The sequence below is a fragment of the Miniopterus schreibersii genome (assembly GCF_964146895.1).
Source record: "Miniopterus schreibersii genome assembly, chromosome: X".
In the NCBI taxonomy this organism is placed as follows: domain Eukaryota; kingdom Metazoa; phylum Chordata; class Mammalia; order Chiroptera; family Miniopteridae; genus Miniopterus; species Miniopterus schreibersii.
Genome location: NC_138104.1, coordinates 19,110,625 through 19,132,194, shown reverse-complemented (window position 1 = coordinate 19,132,194; position 21,570 = coordinate 19,110,625). Strand labels below are relative to the sequence as shown.

The 21,570-nt window shown below is 47.3% G+C and overlaps 2 long non-coding RNA genes and 1 pseudogene across 4 annotated transcripts in view; 2 read left to right on the top strand and 1 right to left on the bottom strand.

Moving 5' to 3' along the window:
* Positions 1 to 12,299, bottom strand: part of LOC308551438 — an 80,863-nt gene extending 68,564 nt beyond the window's left edge. Inside the window, exon 1 of one of the 2 annotated variants that reach the window (XR_013998021.1) lies at positions 12,104 to 12,299. This is a non-coding gene — a long non-coding RNA (uncharacterized lncRNA). The remainder of the gene's footprint in view (positions 1 to 12,103) is intronic. The other variant, XR_013998022.1, reaches the window with a different exon arrangement.
* The window catches only part of LOC308551439, a 77,313-nt gene extending 56,084 nt beyond the window's left edge, over positions 1 to 21,229 (top strand). Inside the window, exons 2-3 of the long non-coding RNA XR_013998023.1 lie at positions 17,025 to 17,143; positions 21,169 to 21,229. This is a non-coding gene — a long non-coding RNA (uncharacterized lncRNA). The remainder of the gene's footprint in view (positions 1 to 17,024; positions 17,144 to 21,168) is intronic.
* On the top strand, positions 9,909 to 10,573 carry LOC308551819 (elongation factor 1-beta pseudogene; annotated as a pseudogene). Its single transcript has one exon. The product of its transcript is annotated as an elongation factor 1-beta pseudogene (transcript).
* Positions 21,230 to 21,570: the final 341 nt, after the last annotated feature.

Below are 21,570 nucleotides of genomic sequence, written 5' to 3'. Positions count from 1 at the left end.
ACCAGAAAAAACCACACACACACACACACACACACACACACAAAGAGCACAGAACCCTGTCAACCTGCGTCCAGTCTGGACCACAGGCCGGGGCTCACCCACTTGGCCACTCTGAGGGTGGGGGTGATCCGGGAGAGTATACACACTGACACACTGCCAAGCTGAGTTTCCCTCAAGGAGCGGCCGGGCTTCACCGAGGTCATCTGAGTGGTCTCTCCCTCGGCACCATGGACCCCCCCCTCCCCAAATTAAACTGGGGCACTTGAGGTCGGAGTGACCGAGAGAAACCCCTGCGGACAAGGAGGTTACCGCAGGCGCCTGAGCCCTGAAGCCTCATGAGGAGACCTGATGAGAAAAGAAGAGGGTCCAGGAGAAGCGGAGAAGGACAGGGACCAGGTCCAGCACCAGCTCTGAATCCAAGTCCCTTGTCCTGCTAGGACGCAGCCCGGGAAACCCCCTCAGGATTCCAGTCCACAATGGGCAGTCAGCGCAAGGTGTCCGCTCCCTGAGTATCGGGGGCACTTCGGCGCCAAGACAGATGTGGAGAGGGGTCCCCAGATGCACAAACTGCTGTGGGTGCCTTTCTAGGTTCCGTGATCCTCATTACCAAAACCCCGAAGTCGCACACGGGGTTCTGTCAAAAAAGCTGGGACAAGAATCCTGGCCGAGAAGGCTTGGATGCCTTTTCGGGCCTTCGTGGACCTTTTTTGAGCCACGAAGGGCGGAGGGAGAGGCCAGCTCACTGACACTGTTGCATTTGTGGGGACACAGTGCCCTCAAGCGGAATGTTTTTGAGCGAAGTTTGTGATCCATGGGCTTTGAGACCCGCCGTGAAAGGCCTGCGGCCCCAAGAGGTTTCTGTGATGGGTCTGGGAGGCCAGCTCAAGTGCCCAGGGGCCTCTTCACCCACATCGGGCTTTGAAGGGGCCCCGCTGCCCACCCGGGAGCCCAGGGCTTCCCGGGGCGGAGGGGGCGTGGCCTCGGTAACCGCCATTTTCCCAGCCCTTCCTGCTCCAAGCCCTGCCGCCCTGGGTCCGGGTGCCGCCCTGGGTCGGGGTGCCGGGTGCAGGAGCCAGGTCCCCCTGTGGGCTTGCTGGGGAGAGCGCCCGCCCTCTGAAGGCCTGGGACCCAGGCACCAGGGAACGTGGGGGAAGGAGAGGGACGGCCGGCCGGACCAAGTAGCGTTGTATAGGCCCGAGGGAGAAGTGATGGGTTTTGGGCGCTTGGATGCGGAGCCCAGACACGGAAGGGTCCAGCAGGTTGCGAGGCAGGTCAGAGCAGCGAAGAGCTGTGTTTGCCATAGTAGCGCTCCGGCAACAGAGAGGCTGGGTGCCAGGCCCCACACTGTCCCACACTGGCCCTTCCTGTCTCATGTGACAGAGGGTCTCCGTAACCAGTGGGCACTGTGTGGCAGCTGGTTAGATCACACGGGGCTAGGATCGCTATGTGGAGAGGGACGGCATCCTTCAGAGTGTGGCGATCGAGGTCCCTTTCCTTTACTTATTGTCGCGAAGCCTCCACAAGGAGACACCAGTAACTAGAAACCACTGGCTGGCTCCCTAGGCCCAGGTACACACACACACACACACACACACACACACACACACACACACACGCAACAGGTCCAAGTTAGGCTCAAGGGTACTTGATCTTCAGGTGCAGCCATGAGCTTTGCCACAGGGGTAGGCGGGGACCACTTGGGCCTGAGGACCAATCGGACCATGTAGGCGAGGACCAGGCCATTGGGTTCGGCACAGAACGCTGGCCCAGGCCTCAGAAGGACTAAGACCGCTGGGTACTTTTCGGGTGACTCACTGGTGAGAAAGAAAGGGACAGGGAGCAAGAGGGCCTGCCTTGGCACCCTTCCAGGAGACGTGAAAAAAAGGGGTGTGTGAGCAAAGAGGGGTCTAGCCTGCAGACTGGCTCTCAGTTGCCAGCCGACCCCCAGCAGGAAAGAGCTTGCCAAAAGGCACTAAAGAGCCACCCCAGAACTTGTTCCTGAAGGGGGCTCTCCGGCCCCTCTGGGTCTAGAGGAAACGGTGCCTCATTCCTGGCCTTGACACATAGGCGGCATCCATGGTGGGTTGGGGGGGGGGGGGGGCGGGGAGGGCTGTCAGCCCAGCCGCGTTCAGCATCTTCAGCCTTCTTCTTGCTTCTCCAGACTCCCTGTTAGCCACAGGACGGAGGGCCAAGCATGGGGTTGAGATGTGGTGAGCCAGGGCTGAGTGCCCGACGAGGCCATGGCTTCTCGTGTCCCAAGGTAGGCTCGGGGCCACTTGATGGCGGCCACTTGCCTTCGGGGCGGGGAGTTCCTTTTGCCCTGGTTCCTTGGCCTTGGTGGGGGTCACCGCCTGCTGGGGCTCTGTTTCCATCCTCCAGCTGGCCAGCGGGGTCCCCCTACCTGGGCTTGGAGTGGGCGTGTTGCGCTCGTCATCACTGAGCTGCACAGGAGAACGTCACTGGGCAGCGCCTCTAACACCGCGTCCAGGGCGGGCTTTGCAGGTGGCCGGTGGGGGCAGATGACCGGGACCTGGCTGCACCTTGGCCAAGAGGGTCCTCCAGTGCCCTGGCTGCTAAGAAGGAGCACTAAGCCAAATATCCACAGCGCCCTCCACCTCCGCCCTGGGTTCTTTCAGAGCAGCCTCCTCTAGCCCCGCCCAGACATGGCGGCCGCCTTGGTAGGGAGCCCTGGCTGCCTGGGACCCAGCGCCCAGGACGACGAGCCGGGTGCCTACTCCCAACGATGTCCTTCTCTACAGCTTCCTTGGCTCGGCCAGCGCCTGGCACAGCTCTTGACCTCCCGGGTCCCCGTCCCCTATCCAAGGCTTCACTTGTGACTCTCCTCCCCAGGAAGGGACGGTGCAGGGTTCGTGAGCGCGCGAGCGGCAAAGCCAATCCCCTGGATGGCAGTATCACATCACAAATGCCAACCTGTCCTTTCCGTGCCACCATCCTTGTCCTCTCCCTCCGCCCTTCGCTACCACAAAAAACCACACACACACACAAAGATCACAGAACCCCGTCAACCTGTGTCCAATCTGGACCACAGGCCGGGGCTCACCCACTTGGCTGCTCTTAGGGTGGGGGTGATCGGGGAGAGTACACACTGACACACTGCCAAGGTGAGTTTCCCTCAAGCAATGGCCGGGCTTCACAGAGGTCATCTGAGTGGTTTCTCCCTCGGTCCTTGGACCCACACGCCCCCCGCAATTAATATGTGGCCCCCCAAGGTCGGAATGACCGATAGAAACTCCTGGGGAGAAGGAGGTTACTGTAGGCTCCTGAGCCCTGAAGCCTCATGAGGGGACCTGATGAGAAAAGACGAGGGGCCAGGAGACCAGGTCCACCGCAAGTTCTGAATCCATGTCTCTTGTCTGGCTAGGACGCATCCCGGGAAGACCCCCTCAGGATTCCTGTGAACAATGGGCAGACACCGCAAGGTCTCTGCTCCCTGAGTATCAGGGGCACTTCGACGCCATGAGGGGTGTGTAGAGGTGTCCCCAGATGTACAAACTGCTGTACGTGCCTTTCTAGGTCGATTCGTCCTCCCTACGAGAACCCCGAAGTCACAGGGCCGGTTCTGTCAAAAACCCTGGGACAGGTACCCTGGCCAGGAATGCTTGGATGCCCGCTGGGGCCTTCACGGACCTTTTTTGAGCCACCAAGGGTGGAGGGAGAGGGCAGGCTCGCCAACACTGTTGGATTTGTGGGGCCACAGTGCCCACAAGCGGAATGTTTTTGAGCGGAGCGTGTGATCCATGGGCTTTGAGACCTGCCAGGAAAGGCCTGGCTGGGTCTCGGGCCCAAAAATGTTTCTGTGACGGGTGCAGGCCACCAGCTCAACTGCACAGAGGTCTCTTCAGCCACATAGGGCTTTGAAGGACCCCCTCTGACCACCCAGGAGCCCAGGGCTTCCTAGCGCGGAGGGGGCGTGGCCTAGGCAGCTGCCGTTTTCCCTGCCCTAGCTGCTCCAAGGTTTTTGTCCCTGGATCCTGGGGCTGGGTGCAGGGGCCAGTTCTGCCTGTGGGCCTCTGGCAGAACGCCTGCCCTCTGAAGGCCTGGGACACAGCCACCAGGGAAAGTGGGAGATGGTGAGGCATGTCTTTCTTCTAAGGTGCAGTTTGTGTTTACTGGATAATGAATTTCCCAGTGTTTTCCATTTTTTAAAATTCAGGATAAAACAGACGGGATTCTCTAGGTGTGTTTTGGCAATATGTAGCCTTGTGGTAGGGTCACTAGTTGCAACCTTATTATAGGGTTGAATTCAAAGTCCAGAAACAAATCCAAAGATAGAATTCAGTATACCACACAATGGCCTCCAAAAGCTGTGGGAGAAGATCAACCTTTGACAAAGTGGTACCATCTCAATAACGTTCTTAGTCTAACACTTTACACAATAAACGATAAACTACCAGAAGTAAATGTAAAATTAACAGTATCATATTACTAGTAAAAAAGTTGGCTGATTCCTTTCTAATTCTTTAGGTGAAAAGTCTTTTTATTGTATTTTATTTTTTTCTACCACCATTTGTCCCCTCTATGCCCTTTTCCACCTCCACCCCTCGAATCTCTGCACCCCTTGAAATCAGCACACTGCTTTCCATGTATGTGAGTACTATGTTTTTTCTATTTTTGCTGAATCTCTCCATCCCACCCCAACACTCCCCACCTTCCACCAGAGCTGCGTGCCTTCTCTTTATCTATGAGTCTGTCTCTATTTTCCTTGGTAATTCAGTTTGTTCATTAAATTTCACATGAGTGGAATTATATGGTACTTGTGCTTCTCTGGCTTATTTCACTTAGCATAGTGTTTGCCTTGTTCATCCATGCTATCACAAAGGATAAAAATTATCTTCTACTTTACAGCAGAGTAGTATTCCATTTAATACATGTACCATAGCTTTTTTATACACTCATCTGCTGATGGACACTTGGGCTGCTTCCAAATCTTGGCTATTGTAAATAACGCTGCAGCGAACATAAGGGTACATATATTGTTTCGAATTAGTCTTTCAGGCTTCTTCAGATAAATTCCCAGAAGTGCAATCACTGGGTAAAATGGCAGTTCCATTTTTAATTTTTTGAGGTAACTCCATAGTGCTTTACACAGTGGCTGAAACAATCTGCATTCCCAGCAACTGTCCAAAAGGGTTCCCTTTTCTCCACATCCTCGCCAACACTTATTGTTTGTTGATTTATTGATGGTAGCCATCCTGACAGTTGTGAGGTGATATTGTGGTTTTAATTTCCGTTTCTCTGATGATTAGTGATGTTGAATATCTTTTCATATGTCTTCCTTGGAGAAGTGTCCACTCGGGTCTTTTGTCCATTTTCATATTTGATTGTTTATAAAACTCAACACCAAAAAGCAAACAATCCAATCAAAAATGGGAGAGACTTTTTATCAAAACCCATAAAGAAAACATGGATAAATATAAACAGCCACAGAGACACTCAAATAGACCCTAACATACAATAAGATTCCTCACTTATTCATAAGGAATATCTAAAAAACCTACGCTGTTGTAAAGTTCTTACATATCATGACCTTCCCCTCTGAGGGTCTTGTATTACTTATTTTATCTTGCCTTGTCTTGGGTCTGTCTCAAGTGGCCCCAAGTCATCACTTGATACTTTATTGCAAGGATTTGTCCTACACATGCAGAGATCCAAATGCCATCTCATAAATAGTTATTTTACACAACTGTGGGGCCAATCACTTTGTGCTCTTTATATTTAGAATGGGTATAATCCGAAAGTAAACAGAGCAGAATTCCATATGTGAAAATCTCTCTTTGATTGGGCTGTACCTTGGCCAAGAGAGGATTCTAGGGACCTAGGTCAGTCCAAACAAAACCTGGTCTTGCTCTAAGGGGAATGCCTACAGCCCCTGGCCTGGTTCCCTTGTGAAGTGCAGCTTCAGTCAGTGCAGCCCAGAGAGTGCGGCCAGTGGTAGCTCCTCTAGAAGCCAATTAAAGGGCTCATGGAATTGGTGAATGAGTTCCACTCCATGGCAGTGTTTCACCTGAAATGCCAACCTGCCCTCCCCCAAATCCTCTCCTTCTCGTTGCTGAAGAGAACCACCAAGCCTTGACTAACCTTGCTCCAAGGTGGCTACTCACTATATTGGCCAATTTTGGGGAAGAACACCTGCTTCCAGGACTCCACGGATCAAAGCCTCCGCCCTGGTCAGTCCTATTAATCTGCCTTCATGACCAAAAAGCGACAGCTCCTCATTGAGGCACGTAGCAGTGCACCTGAACCTATGCATGGCTATATATTTAGCACTGGAGGTTTGCTTGAGACCTCAGGAAACATACTGAGCTTGGGCACAGAGTCTGAGCCACTGCCAGATGGAACCCCAGCGAGGCACATTCTCACCAGAGCCTGTTCACAAGGCAGCAAGAGTGGCCAGCCTAGCCGAGAGGCCTCAAGCAACCTGACACAATGGATAGTGGCCCACAGGCACAGGCGGAGGGTTCAAGAGTGAGATCCAACTCCCATGGCAAAATGAGGGAAGGCCCTGAGGCTTTTCTCCCACAGGGGCCCCTGGGGTTCAGGCATGGAAAAAGGCATCCTGGTCCCTGCCCTGGGTCAATCTCTTGACGGCTCCCATGGGAAGGCTTGGGGTAGGAAACACCCAGGTGTGTGTATGCTTATGAGGACTCCTGTATTTTATGGTGGAGCAGCAGAGAGCGAATGCATAAGACTTGTATCTTCTTTCCCGTAACTCCGCCCTCATTCTAAGACAAATTCCTCACCATCATATCAGGTGCCCATAGAGAACCTGCCAGTTACCAGGCCCTTGCAACAGCCCACATATCCCTGAAGACTGGCAAAGCTTTCAACCTTTGTGGAGGAGGCGTGGAGGGCCCAGAGTCCTGTCTGCACTTCTGAATTCACAGCCTTGTGGCTCCAAACCTAGAAACAACAGTGCAAGGCTCAAGGGATCCACAAACAAGTTCCACTTGATGGCAGTATTGCACCAGAAATGCCAACCTGTTCTCCCCAAGTCCTCTCCCTCCACCCTTTGCTGAAGAAAAAACGCCAATCCTTGATCAAATTCGCTCCAATTTGTAGGCTCACCTTGTTGGCCAATTTTGGGGGCAAACACCTGCTTCTAGGGCTCCGTGGAGCAGAGCCTCATTCCTGGTGGATCCTTTTAGCCTGTCTTGGTGACCAAAATGCAACAGCTCTTCATAGAGTCACCTAGAAGTGGACCTGATCCTAACTGTGGCTATATCTTTAGGAGGGGAAGTTTGCATGAGATTTCAGAAAACGCACTGAGGTTGGGCACACAGTCCAGGCTACTCCCAGCCAGTGCTGGTGGTGGTGGTGGGGGGGCAGATTCTCAAGGGCCGCAGAATGAAGGTTCTACAGATGGCTTAGGTCAGGGGTGGGGAAATTCTGGCCTGCACAATCATTTGGTTTGGCCCTGCCAAGGCAACCTCAGATGGGACTCGAAATTCAATAAATCTAGGAGCTTTTTTGATAGCTAATTTTTAAATTGATAATTTTGTATGGCCTGCAAATGATGTTATAAATATACAAATGGCACTTGGCAGAAAAACGGTTCCCCATCCCTGGCTTGGGTGGAGGGGTTTCGGTTCCCTAGAAAAGGCACAGAAGAAAACTAGCACCAGGGGAGGTTCACTATTTTTTTCACTTAAAAAAAAAAAAAATCCTCACCCGAGGATATTTTTTCCATTGATTTAGAGAGTATGGAAAGGGAGAGAGAAACATCAATGTGAGAGACACATCAATTGGATTCGTTGCCTCCTGCACACACCTCAACTGCGGATTGAGCCTGCAACCGAGGTACATGCCCTTGGCTGAAATCGAACCCAGGACCCTTCCATCCAAGGGCTGACGCTTTAACTACTGAGCCAAACCGGCCAGGGCTTCTTTTCTCACTTTTAACACAAGACCATTAATTAAGTACAAAGAGCTCGAAATAAGTATAAAACGGCCTATCCTTATGCAATGTTGGAACAAGCTTCTCCCTTTTCAAAACATTTTATGTATGTATCATTTTTACATTTAATTACCAGTGAAAGGTTAGTGTATCATAAAAGAGCCAACAATGTCAATGGAAAACATTCAAGGAGAAAATGATCAACATTTGGTAACCTTCTCTTTCAGTAGATGCTAATGCATTTTAGTAGCCCATGAAAAAGAAGGCTGATAAGTGCATTAGTTTCCTCTCTTTTAATCCTCTTTAATGTCTGCGTTATAACCTCCAAAGTTTCTTAAGCCCATCTCATGTATTAATAAGTGTGTCTATACCCTTTCATTATGAATTCATTGAGATATTCATCATCTTCTAGAGTCACTGCATCGAAGTCTATTGTACAAACTTCTTGTCCATAATGCTCAATTGATCCCCTACTTCCCTGGCTTCCAGGTGACATCAAGTTCCTCTGATTGTAAAGACACTTGGGAACTCAGGCAGGCGATTCGGATTCTCTGTCTTCATTATGGACCAGAGTTAGTTTTGGGCAAAAGGGCACATTGAGACCACCTGGCTCACAGCCATGGGTAGGAACCACGTGCTTGTGGGCATCAGGACCTAATTGCTGGCTTAATAAATAAAGTCTTAGCACCTGTCCCCTTTAATATTAACTTTTAAAAGGTTACAATCTTAGAAGTTTGTAAAAAGAAAAAAAAAAAAACAGGACAATTCAAGGGTTTCGCTATCCTTCCCATTAGGCATTTTAAAAAGATTAGTGAGCCCTAGCTGGTTTTGCTCAGTGGTTAGAACGTTGGCCCTTGGACTGAAGGGTCCCAGGTTTGAATCCAGCCAAGGGCACGTACCTCGGTTGCAGGCTCGATCCCTGGCCCTGGTCGGTGCTCAAACAGGAGGCAGCCAATCGGTGTGTCTCTCTTACATCCATGTTTCTCTATCTCTCTCCATCTCTCCCCCTTCCACTCTCTCTGAAAAGCAACAGAAAAAATATCCTCGAGTGAGGATTAAAAAAAATAAAAAATATTAGTGACACTTGACCTATATCTGCAACAGTGCACATAAGAGGGAAAACATTTCTGAGCCATTTATTTATAACTTCTTTTTATACACCCAGTGTTCAGAAATGCTTCAAAATGCTTTCACCTTTTCCAGGGTTGATTATAATACAGAAAATATACCATTGACTGCTACTGAGAAAGTTAAAGAAATTCCTGATGATCAAGGGCTTTAATAATATTTTGACAAGCCAATTCCATGAATAAATACCCAGTTAGAAAGTGAAATGGACAGGATTTTAAATATCACTACTGAAAGATTACATGCTTAGAAGTAATGTGAAAAACACATGAAAATCGACATGAGGGAAACTTAAATTCCTGACGGACAGAAAAGTAGATTTAAACAAGAGTAAAGTGCTAAATTTTTGAATAAAGCGACTTAACCTCATGAGCATATCAATTCTTCATCAGTTAATTAATAACTAATCCCAAGGAAAATCCAAAAGGCTTGTGAGGCCTTTGTTATTTTCCATTGCTCATTGGGAAAGACAAATAGGCTGGAAAATGCAGGAGAATTACCACAATGAATAGCCATGTTGTGAGTGAGGTGAACTCCTCTTACCATGTTTGAAAACACAGGGGGGGGGGGAAGGTATGTTTACGGTTGTTTGTATGGAAAAAGACATGCAGGTTATGATTTTTACTAATAAATAAATACTAATACAAGAATAAACTCACAAGAGTGAACATGGCCTTGGGACAAAGGGGTAGCCATCTACAATAAGTTCTTAGTTCTACACCTCTCACATAAACCAGGAGAAACTCCACATAGATGGAAGAATTAAATGTACAATGAACACGCCCCCCCCCCCCCAGCACTAGGTGCCAACTTCCTGTGCTCCTCTTTCTTCTGCTGCCACCCAGCTCCCAGATCACGGGGCACCATGGGTTTTGGAGACCTGAAAAGACCCGCGGCCTCCAGGTGTTTACCAGGTGCTACATGGAGGGGTATGTGCCGTCACAAGCAGGTGTGGCCATATTTGTAGCAGTCTCTGACCCACCACTTGGCAGCTCGTATCATCCCCTACGTTGGTATAATCATCACATCAAGTCTTAGGGAAAGGAAAAGGCCAGCCTGCCAGGAGTGAAGAAAGCTCTGGGCAAGTATGACCCAGCTACTGTGGAAGACACCGCAGGAAGTGGTGCTACAGACAGCAGAGACGATGATGACACTGATCTCTTTGGATCTGATGAGGAGGAGCAAAGCAAAGAAGCGAAGAGGCTAAGAGAAGAACACCTTGCACAGCACGAGTCAAAGACATCCAAAAAAAGCTGCACGTGTTGCCAAGTCTTCCATCTTATTAGATGTGTAACCTAGGGATGACCAGATGCATATGCAAAATTAGAGGAGCTCCTCAGGAGCATTCAAGCAGACAGCTTGGTCTGGGGCTCTTCTAAAGTGGATCCAGTGTGGTATGGAATTAAAACACTTCAAAGACAGTGTGTAACAAAAGACAATAAGATTGGAACAGATATGCAGGAGGAGCCGATCACTGCTTTTGAGGACCACGTGCAGTCCTCATACATGGCTGCTTTCAACAAGATCTAACTAAAATCCATCACAGATCGTTGCCATTAAATAAAAGCTTGAAATATTTTTTTTTTAAATGTACACTGATCAGAACCATATAACTACTAGAAGAAATACTGGGCAGATCCCTTTATAACCATGGAGCAGGAAAAATCTTTTGTACATTTGACTCAAAAAGCCATTAAAAATGGATAAATGTGAACACATAAAATTCACCATGTTAAAAAAAAATCAGTTAGAAAACCAATGATAAATGGGAAAAAATATTTCAATTTACATCACCAGTCTTCCTCATATGTATCAAGGTTCTCAATATCATTTAAGTGGAAAGAACAACCCAATATAAAAAGACATTAACATTTCACAGAAAACACACACACACACACACACACACACACACACACGGCTCTTAAATATACAAAAAGATTCCCAGCCACTCATATAAAGGAAATACAAACAAAAATTACACTTTTGTATAATTTCTTACATATTATGAGTTCCCAACCAAAACCTGCCCATCTGAGGGGCCTGAATTACCTGCCTGCCATTTCCTGACCTCTCTTGGGTCTGGCTTGTCTCAAGTGGCCCCAAGGCTGCTTTACCCATGAAATGATAATTCCACTGTAAAGCGAGTGCAGTCCTTTATATGAAAATCCCTGACCCCTATAGCTCGATTGTCCTCTCATGCCATCTACTATTAGTAGCTGGAAACATGCGAAAGGGGGCGCGCACACACCCTTAACAAGTCTTGGAAAAATACAACTTTTTTCTTTCCTTCTGAACTTTTTAGTGTACATCTACTTGGTTCCCCTTATATCTATTTTTGTATTATTACTACTATCTTTTAGTATCTTCGGTAACTTGAAATTAGATCTTTAAAAAGCTTCACGGTTTCTTTCATTAATAATCAACCTTCTTTCAGATCCCTCTATTGCACAGAACTGTACATAGATGAAAAGTTAACCCACCAGTATTTCCATCACGCGGGGAAGCCCCTGAAGACTTGGGGGCTTGTTCTTCCACGTGGTTAAATGCATGCGAGGAAATGGAGCTACAATTATTTCAGTTCAAATTTTATTGAAGGAAAGGTTCCTTCTCTGGGGATACATTCCGGGGAGCCCAGTCGCTGTGCATACCGCAGTCCATCGAAATCCACCAGGAAGCCCCTTGGGCAGCCCCATAAAAGGGGAGGAAGAGAGAGGGGAGACGGGATCCGTGGAGGCACCCGATCCTCCTGCCCGCCACGCTTCGGAGCCACAGGAGCGGCTTCCAGGACTGGGACGCAGACAGCCCAAGGGGATCGACTTGAAGGCTCTCCCTACACGCAACAGGGCCCAGAACTCAGGCAGCCTCACCGAAACTCCAGACCCCAACCGGGCCCGGCCCCCGGGGACGCATGGGCAGCACCCACGTCTGGCCCAGGTCCCACGCTGGGCGCCGGGCAGCCCACTCCCTGCCGGAAGGGCGAGGCCCCCCCAACCCGTTCCTCCCGGCCGCGTCCCGCGCACCCCTCCCCCCAGCCACGCGCGAAAGGCAAAGGGGACCCACCTGGCTGAGGCCGCGCAGAGGGAATGGCCGGGCGCGCTCTGCTCCTGGCGCAGGGCCCCTGGGACTCCACTATGGCCCCCGCAGCCCCGCCCCAGCGCGGCGGCCACCCCTCCCCCCACCACATTCATTCCGCTCCTCCGGGGGTGGGGACTGCAGGTACCCGGAGGTGCGGAGTCCCTGTTCTGGGTGTTGGCCCCGCCCAGGGGAAGGGTGGGACGACGTCCTACAGTCCCTGGCGCCAGAAGGGGCGGGGAGAGGAGGGCTTGGGAAAGCCGGGGGGTCCACTGCCTTTTCCTCGGGAGAACCCATTCGTCCCGGCAAACCGTGAATGTGATGGGACAATAGCACGGGAAACTGACCCTTCAACAGTCTCAAACTGGGGGGGGGACACGACTGCTTAAAGAATAATACTTTGAAAGGATGTTACAAGTTCGTCTCATTCATATGCCTGAGATAATCCAGACTTTGACTGTTCCTCCTCCGGTGAGAGGCAGATTCCCAAGAGCAGGCGCTCCCAGCGCGCCCTCGCTCCTGCTCCTTCCCGAGGGCCTGCTGGGGAGCCCGCGCCGGGCTGCGTTTTCCCGGGGCGGCTGCGCGGCGTCCGCACCGCCTCGGTGGGGGGCGGGGGACGTGCTGGGTCCGAAGGAGTCAGAGCGACTCGCAGGGTTCTCCCGCCCCACTGGTGCCTGGATTGACTTCTTCCTTCCTATTGAAAAAGTTACGCGCTCCTCTTTCAAAGTCAGGTTCACCTGAGGGAGACACGTGTCGTGTCGTGTCGCGTCGTGTCGTGCAGGGAGGGGACGGGAGACAGCAGCACAACGGGCCTGCCCGCCGCCCCTCACTCAGAATTCCCGGCCCCATTCCACCCGCCACAAAGGACCCGCGCAGGCCCCGCTTTCCGCAGACCACGTGCTGTCCCGCTACTCCAGCCCTGGGCTCAGGCTCTGACTCAGCTCTTTTCTCACCCATTCCCGCGCAGTTCGGGCAGAGGTGGGTGGGGTTTCCCGGGCCGGAGGGAGGAGGACAGTGAGCATCCTGAAGTGCCTTGTCCTGGCCAGGAAGCTGCCTTTTGCATTTCAGGTCAACACGGGAAATCTCACAAAACGCTGCCGCCTTCAACTCCTAGGAGGTGAAGGGAGGGCTTCATGCTCTGCCACAGCCCCCCCACCTGGTGGAGTGGAAAGTGCAAGAGCCTTCACCTCCTCCAGGTGGAGTTAGCTGCCCAATCCCTGGGCCCTGGACCTAGGCTGCCCCCCTGGATTCCTTGGTGTTTCTGGCCCTGCACTTTAGGGAGCAGTGGCCACTTCCCATGCAGAGATCCAAATCATAGCCTTTTCTCTGTCTTCATTCCCTGGACAATCACAGATTCAAGAACTACTCATTGTGCCAGGAAACTGAGGTCTAAATGGCTTTGCCGTTGTGAAGGAGGGCGGCACAGGATGGATTCACACAGGGGCGCCCACGTTGCAAATCCATTGTTCTCTCCTTGCAAACAGCCGATGAGCCCGCCAAAGAGACGCTCAACATCAGTAGCCATGGGAAATAAGAAATCACGGGACAGCTAACATAAAAATGGAAAATAATACATGTGATCAGCATGTGGAGAAATGGGAGCGGGGATTCACTGCTGGTGAAAATGTTCTGTGGTGCTCGGACAATGTCGTTGTTACAAAAAGTTAGACACGGGGGGACCACAGGATCTGCAGTCCGCTCCTAGGCCTATAGCTCAGGGGACTGAAAACAGACATTCAAACAGAAGCTTATACATGAATGTTTATGGCAGCATTATTCAAAAGCCAAAAGGGAAAACAACCCAATTGCCCATCACCTGACAAATGTGTACACTGAATGTGCCATATCCACACCGTGGACTTTTATTTAGGTAAAATATGGAATAAAGTACTGACACGTGCCAAAACATGATGATACATGAAAAAAGCCAGACACCAAAGAGCACTGTAAGATTTAATTCACATGAAATGTCTGCAAGGGTCAAAGCTATGGAGAGAAAGTCAGTCAGTGTTTGCCAGGGGCTAGGGAGAGGGGCATGCTGGGTGGAAAACGTTTCCTCCACTGTCTCAGGTTCAAAGGGCTAGGGTCCTGCAATTAATTAAAGTAAATTAAGAGGAGAAAGTTTATTTATTATGTGGGAGTTTCAGATGAAGAGGCTTCCTAAGGAGCTAGACATAGAGGTTCACATACCAGCTTCACAAGGGGTTTGCTGGACTAGGACTTCAAAGGAGGGAAGGATCCGATGAGGCCTGTTTGCTCAATCTCTTGGAATGTTCTAATGTCCAAGATCAAGCCCCCTAATTGAGTTCCCCCAAAGTTGGGGGTGGGTTGGCAGCAGTCTCTTATAAAGCTCTGCTCTAGTCAGGTAAGGGAAGCTCAGAAAAGGCTTATTTTCGCCCCTGCTGTAGCTCAGAGGCTTTCACTTTGAAGTGTCTTTTATACTCTTCAGGTGGGTGATCAGTCCCATCAGGAGAATGGGGATGACTGATGATAAGCATGGACTTTCTTTTGGTGGTGAAAACGTCCTACAATTTCCTGTGGTAATGGGTGCACATGTTTATGAATTTACTAAAGAATAGTGACTTGTACACCTCATCTTTTAAATTTATTTTTTCAATTACAGTTTGCATTCCATATGATTTTGTATTCTGACTTGCATACTTTAATATGGTGACTTGTGTGATATGTGAATAGCGTATCAGTTATTAAAGTGTAAACCAGCACATGACTTCCATAAAATTCAGGGAAAAGGTGAGCAGAAATTTTACAGCATGGGTAAATCAACGTAAGAATTCTGTAACCATTCGATCAATCTTCACATCACGACAAATGTGAGCAAGAGATATCATGTGCTTCTGATATGATGTAATCAAAGGACAAAGCATTAAGTAGGACATGTTCTTGCCAAAGCAATTGAGCCTGTATCTACCCCAGGACATTGTGTTTCTAATGGAACACGGCTGGCACAAGGATGCCTACGGGGCCACCCAGAATGTGAGTAATCCTACAGGGCCAACAATCCAGTCCTTTCGTCAAAGGAACTGCAAAGAAAACGAGGGGAGGGGCTGTTACCGATTACAAGAGGACGAAGTTATATTTCAGCCAATTCTGTGTATGAAACTTGTTTAGATCCTAATAAGAACAAATGAAGTTGAAGAGACATCTATAGATGAAGCACATTCATCGCACAGGGACGTTTTCATGTTAAATTACAATTAGGGAATAATTGTCATGTTTGGCAGATGTAATGATGGTAGTTTGGTGATGTTTTTTCAAAGCCCTACTTGTTAGCGTTTATGGTCCAGTAGAACATGGGTAGAAAATAACTTCTGTGCATTCATTTGTGCCTGAAGTCATAGGATATCTGGCATATGCTTTGAAATATGCCAGCAACAAGTACAATTAAAAGTCATTGACTAAATGTTGAGTGTTATTGAAGACGGCTGATACGTAGATTGTTGTTATATTGTTTACAATGATCCATGTTAAAGAGCTAAGAAGATTCACAAAAACAACGATGGCAACCAAAACAGATAAAGTACCCCTATTTTGAGTGTTATTGAGACTATGGGTGAAAATATCAACTAGGAGAGTTGATTATGGTCACATTTACAGAGCTGTAATTGGTTGTGTCTCCATTTAGGGCTGGAGACAGGTGATTCTTCTTTTAAGTATTGTAGAAATATTTGACTGCTTAAAGTGCAGTGTACAGTATCTATTTTTAATGACCCCTTTTACAAATATGTTAATATGCGGAATAAAAGTCTGAAAGATGTACAGTGTACAATTAACAGGGTCACCTCTGGAAATGGCCTGATAATCATGGCTGGTGGGAAAAGGTGACTTCCATTATGTGCTGACTACCTAATATGGCCAGGCACTGTTCTGTATGCTGGAAATACATCCATGAACGAGACAAAAAGTACCTGCTCGGGTGGGCTCACATTCCTGTGGGGGAGGCTGAAAAATAAGACACGAATATCATGAGAGAGAGTGACACGTGCTCTGCAGCGAACCAGAGCGGGGGTGGAGCAGGGCCTGGGGAAGGTGTGGGGATCTGCACCTTCAGGTGGCTTGTGCAGCACAGGTCCCACTGAGAAGGTGAAATAAAGGCCTAAAGGAAATGAGGGGAAGGGGGAGTCCTGTGGAGAGCTGGGGATGAAAGTTGCAACGAGAGGGAATATCCTGCGCTTCTTACTGATGTTGTTACTCTGTTAAATCTTTGAGCCCACTGGTAAATAGTCATTTCCCTGCCAGAGTTACCTTGGTGGTTTATATAGTTAGGACATGGCTTAAGACCTTTGCCACTTTGAATAAATTGAGGCTCTAGCCACACATACTAGGCCTATGTCTCTATAAAATGTATCTTTTTGGAATACATGTGGAAATTGGTCCTTGCATAGCTTGCTAAGTGGCTCTGCCCAGTTTTGCAAGCTGTTCATAGCTACTTGAGTGTCAGTGGTGTACAAAACCCAACTGTCGCTTAGCACCCAGGGCCAGGACAGGACGTTCCTGTCTCACTGGAATCACTGAGTTCCGAGAACATTTCTGTATCCCTGGATGTGGGGCTAACAGGTTCCTTATTTCATTAACCTCAGGGAGAGTAGCTAAAGGGAGCAGAAAGGCTGAGCAGTATGTATGGCCACAAGCCTGAACCCCAGCAACTTACTGGGTGATGTCACTACATGGTCACAGTTGATGACATCACAATGGGTCTGGCAGAATACAGTCTGGACCATCTTTAGGCTTAGGCTCATTTCTTCCCAGGGTGTGCAGTGGCTGGAGGGGTCTCTTCTACAGACCTAGGACAAGACTGGTGATTTTATTCTTTTAAAATGATGATCTTTACTTAGAGATGTTGATTTGTATCTGTGGCAAAGCTATTCACAATACTTTCTTTCCCTTTCAGGCCCCAGTTTCGTAAGAAAACTGGAGAGTGTGTTCCAGAGCTCCTGTGACAGTGTCATGGGCTAGACCCAGAGTTCAAGCACAGACGAACATCTGATCCTGATCTCACACTTCTCTTAGGTATGTAACACAACTCTCAGTTGTACTTTGATTCTGCATAACCCCCTCTGGACAACAGGCTCCCTTTTTTTTCTTTTAATTTTTTTTTTAATTGATTTTAAGAGAGAGGAAGGGAGGGGTGGGGAGACAGAGAGAGAGAGAGAGAGAGAGAGAGAGAGAGAACATCAATGTGTGAGAGAAACATTGATCCGTTTGCCTTCTGTACGTGTCCTGACCAGGGATCGCACCTGCAGCCTGGGGATGTGCCTTGACTGAGAATCGAACCCACCACCTTTTCGGTGCATGGGACGATGCTCCAACCAACTGAGCCGCACCGGTCAGGGCAACAGGCTCCTTTTGCAAGGTAGGTCTCTCAGTGAGCTTCCTCTGTTAGGATCCGGTTCGGCGCTGTGTCTGTGCATACTCCATTGCTGTAATTGTTCATTATGATGATCGTGAGAATTCTACCTGTGCCCTCAGAAATATTAGCCCATTTGCAAGTTCCAGCACCCCTGAATTCAGTTCAAACTCAAAGCCCAGAGAGGCCATTATTTTACTAGAAGTGACTTCACACATCTAATAGGTATAGATGATATCTCTCAGTTGTACTCTGTGTTGTATCCCCTTGATTTTTACAAGCGTGACTTTCTGAAATGTTTTCATCCACTTTATACTGGTGCCAGGGAGTTTGGTAGAAATCATGTGTCCATTAGTCTCCGGCAAGTATTACAGCTATGTTCTTAGTGCCCAAGATTGAGCCAAGGGAGACAGAAAGGGTCGTTTCAGTAACCTGACGCCTTTTGAAGCTATCCGAATAGCCTGATATTTTCACAAACCCTAGAACTAGGAAAGCATTCCAGGGGATCCTGTTTGTCCCCCTGATTGCTGAGGAGAGGACCTTCTGTCTCTTTACACTTTGACTTATCTTGGAGATAATCCAGGTTTCTATCATTCCAGAAATTACGGAATATCACTGAAGTTACTTCAGGATTTCCTTACTTTTTCTGTTGCTTGAATAAATTCTAAGATTTTGAGTATTACATGTTTGCATGAAGTCAGTTTTGTTGGTGAAAGACATTGCATGCTTTTTGATTAATACACCTTTTATATTGAAAGTTCTTGTTTTAAGGAGCACATTCAAAATTCCCTTTGAGAATCTTAGAATCCACTCATTTGGGGCTGTTGTTGTCACCACATATAAGAATGGGGCAAATGATAGTTATTTATCCATCACAGCTTTCTGTACACATATATTTTAGGAAAAGGAGCACTAGAAAATAATAATAACAAAGAAATTTCAGTGTGCGATGATTTTTCTCACCCCAAGTTTAAATTTAAACAAAAAGATGGCCCTGGCCAGTGTATCTCAATTGGTTGGGTGTTGAAGGGTGCACCAGGTGATTGCTGGTTGTATTGCCTGTTGGGCACATGCCCGGGGTGTGGGCTTGATCCCCTGTGTCAGGCATACCAGTGGCAGCCCACTGATGTTATGCTCTCACATCAATGTTTCTCTTTCTCTCTCTCTCTCTTGTTCTGTCTCTAAAAATCAATAAAAATATTTAAACAAACAAACAAAACCAAAAGGATGTGTGTTCTTCCAGTGGCTCCCTGCCAGTATAAATTAGTTCAAAGAAGTCATAAAAAGAAGTCTCAGCTTTGTCACTAATTGGCTGTGGCTTTAAGTAAGTCGCTTACATACGTTTGGATCTTAGTTTCTCCATCATTCAGGGTAGGATAAGGTTAGCAGACTTCTGAGCTGACCTCTTCCAGTTCACATATTTCAAATTTTGGCCATTCTGATTCTATGTGTGGTTACAGATTATTTAGCTAATTTAAATCACAGGTAGAAAGTTTGAGTGGCTCTCTGCAAATGTACCATTGAAGCATTTTCAGAAGGAAATTGTGGACAGTGTGCTTGTGTAGGCACCAAGCCAGAATGCAACACAACACCTGGAGAAGATAACCTTAGGGAGTGAGGTGAGTGTGGATTAGAGGAATCTTAGTGTAGATAACAGTCGACCTGCACAAGCTTGCATTGCAGGATCTCCATCTTCTTGGTGAGCTAGCAAATAAGTTCATTTACTGTTCCTGAAGCTCTTTGGGGGTTCGAAATTTAAATAGACTAGAAAAGTTTTGGATCAGCCACTGGGATATTTTCCAGGTAGGGAGGGATCAATGAATGAGTAAGTGGTAGTTCAGGTCTCACCCCAAACACTCTCATTGCCCAGATTGCTCGCCTGCTCTTTCCTCAAACTTGAATATGAGTGACATTTTAAAATTTCCAGGCCCGGCCGGGCGTGGCTCAGCGGTTGAGCGTCGACCTAGGATCCAGGCAATTGGGGTTCGATTCCCGGTCAGGGCACATGCCCATGTTGCAGGCTTGATCCCCAGATGTGGGCATGCAGGAGGCAGCCGATCAATGACTCTCTCATCATTGATGTTTCTATCTCTCTTTCTCCCTCTTCTTTCCTCTCTGTGAAATCAAAAAAGATATATTTAAAAAAAAAATTTCCAAAGTTCAGATCTACCCTGTGGAGTAATGTTTATTGACAGTGAAAGTAGTTTTGGTTGTTCCACAAACTCTAAAGACAATTCTAGATAGGAAGATAAACCAGTTTTAGAAACAGAAGTAGCATCATCCAGACAGGTGTATAACCTTCTAAAATGACTTGAAAAGACAGTAACAACAATCAAACAATATATAAATATAATCTTTCTATAACTGGGCTGGACGGTGTTCATTCTAAAACTTTAGGCTTGTTTGGACCTGTTTAGAGTCCTGGCTGCTTGACTAAAGTGGGGCTGGACCAGGTCATAATTGTAGAATGTCTACCATCCAGATGTTCTCTTAACACTGCATCTTAAGTGCTCACAGTCCCACCTTGAACATTTTATACAGGTGTCCTGGTTAGCCATCTCAAGGACAATGCATTTATGGCAAATACATCATTTTGGTGTCTGATTTTGTAGAGCACCTCTTAGGGCATGGTAGACACTTCACTGTGTAGGAAAAAGATTTTAGTTCGTGTGAATGCGCATCCTTTGAGCATTCTAGAACTATAGTCTCTTATCCAGGTTAAATCTAGTTAAGTTGAACTGCTTGATAGGTTTTTAAAAAATTAATAGACTTTTTAGAAATAGGTATTTCTGATATACTCCTCCCCCACTCCCAGTTTCCTTTATTATTACCATATTGAATCAGTGAGATACATTTGTTACAATTAATGGGCTCATTTAATACATTATAATGAACTAAAGTCCATAGTTGACATTAGTGTTCTTTGTGTTGTAAATTCTCTGGGTTTAACAAGTATATGATGACATGTATCTTCCATTATAGTATCATACACAGCAGTTTTACTTCCCTAAAAATCCTCTGTGTTCTACTGACTTATTCATCTCTCTCCCCTACCTTGAACCCCTCATGGCCACTGACCTTTGAACTTTCTGCATAGGCTTGCCTTTTCCAGAATGTTACATAGTTGGGATTCTACAGCACATAGCCTTTGCAGATTGGTTTCTAACACTTAGCAATATGCATTTAAGGTTTCCCCGTGTGTTGGCAGGATAGCTCATTTCTTTTAATACTGCTTTCTTTTAATCCATTGTGTGGATGTGCCACAGTTTGTTTATCCATGCACTTATTGGAGGGCATCTTATTTTTAGGTCTCGTTTTGTAATTCATTCAACTTAAAGCTTTTGGTATAAAACATTAAAAAATGATATTGATTTCTAAGATCTACATTTCAACAGAAAAACAGTAAAAATGTTTATGATAAATTAAGAAAAATTCCTTGGTTCACCCATTTTTTGCTTTTTCTTCTCCAGGAGTGAAAATGGGTTTGTTTGCCTTTGGTAGGGACATACTCTTCATTACAACCTCTGTCACCACCAGCACTGGCTTCTTTCCCACACGGGTACTTAACTGTCAGGAGAATCATCACGACTGAGGGGCTGAGATTTAATGCTCTATTTTGTATATAATATTGTTTGAAGCTTTTGTAAAACTATTATTAGGTGTACATTAATGGTGGTGATCATTGCAGGAACATGAAGCATTCAAAGTCTGAAACTAAGCTCAAGCCAAGATCCACAAAAAGGAAGAAAAGGTCAAAGAGCCTGGAACAGCTTTCCAGCAGTGTTGAGCTCAGGTACTAAACTAGACATATATTCTCATCACGGTGAGTTCTACGGTAGAAAATTGTTTTGTTAGATGGAAGGAAAATGCAAACAGAAGCAGACTTCCTGGCAGTTTAGCATCTTAGCTTAAATGGCTCCACAGATTTGATTTTCCAGGACAATAAATAATTTTCCTGTGTGGAAAAGACTCAAGCATTAGTTTCTTAAGCTTTCTTCAAAGCTTTGTGAGAGAATATATTACACCTGCAAAACTATTTTTGAGAGGAAATGTTCATGATGTGAATAATTGGGTTTACATTATTTCCTTT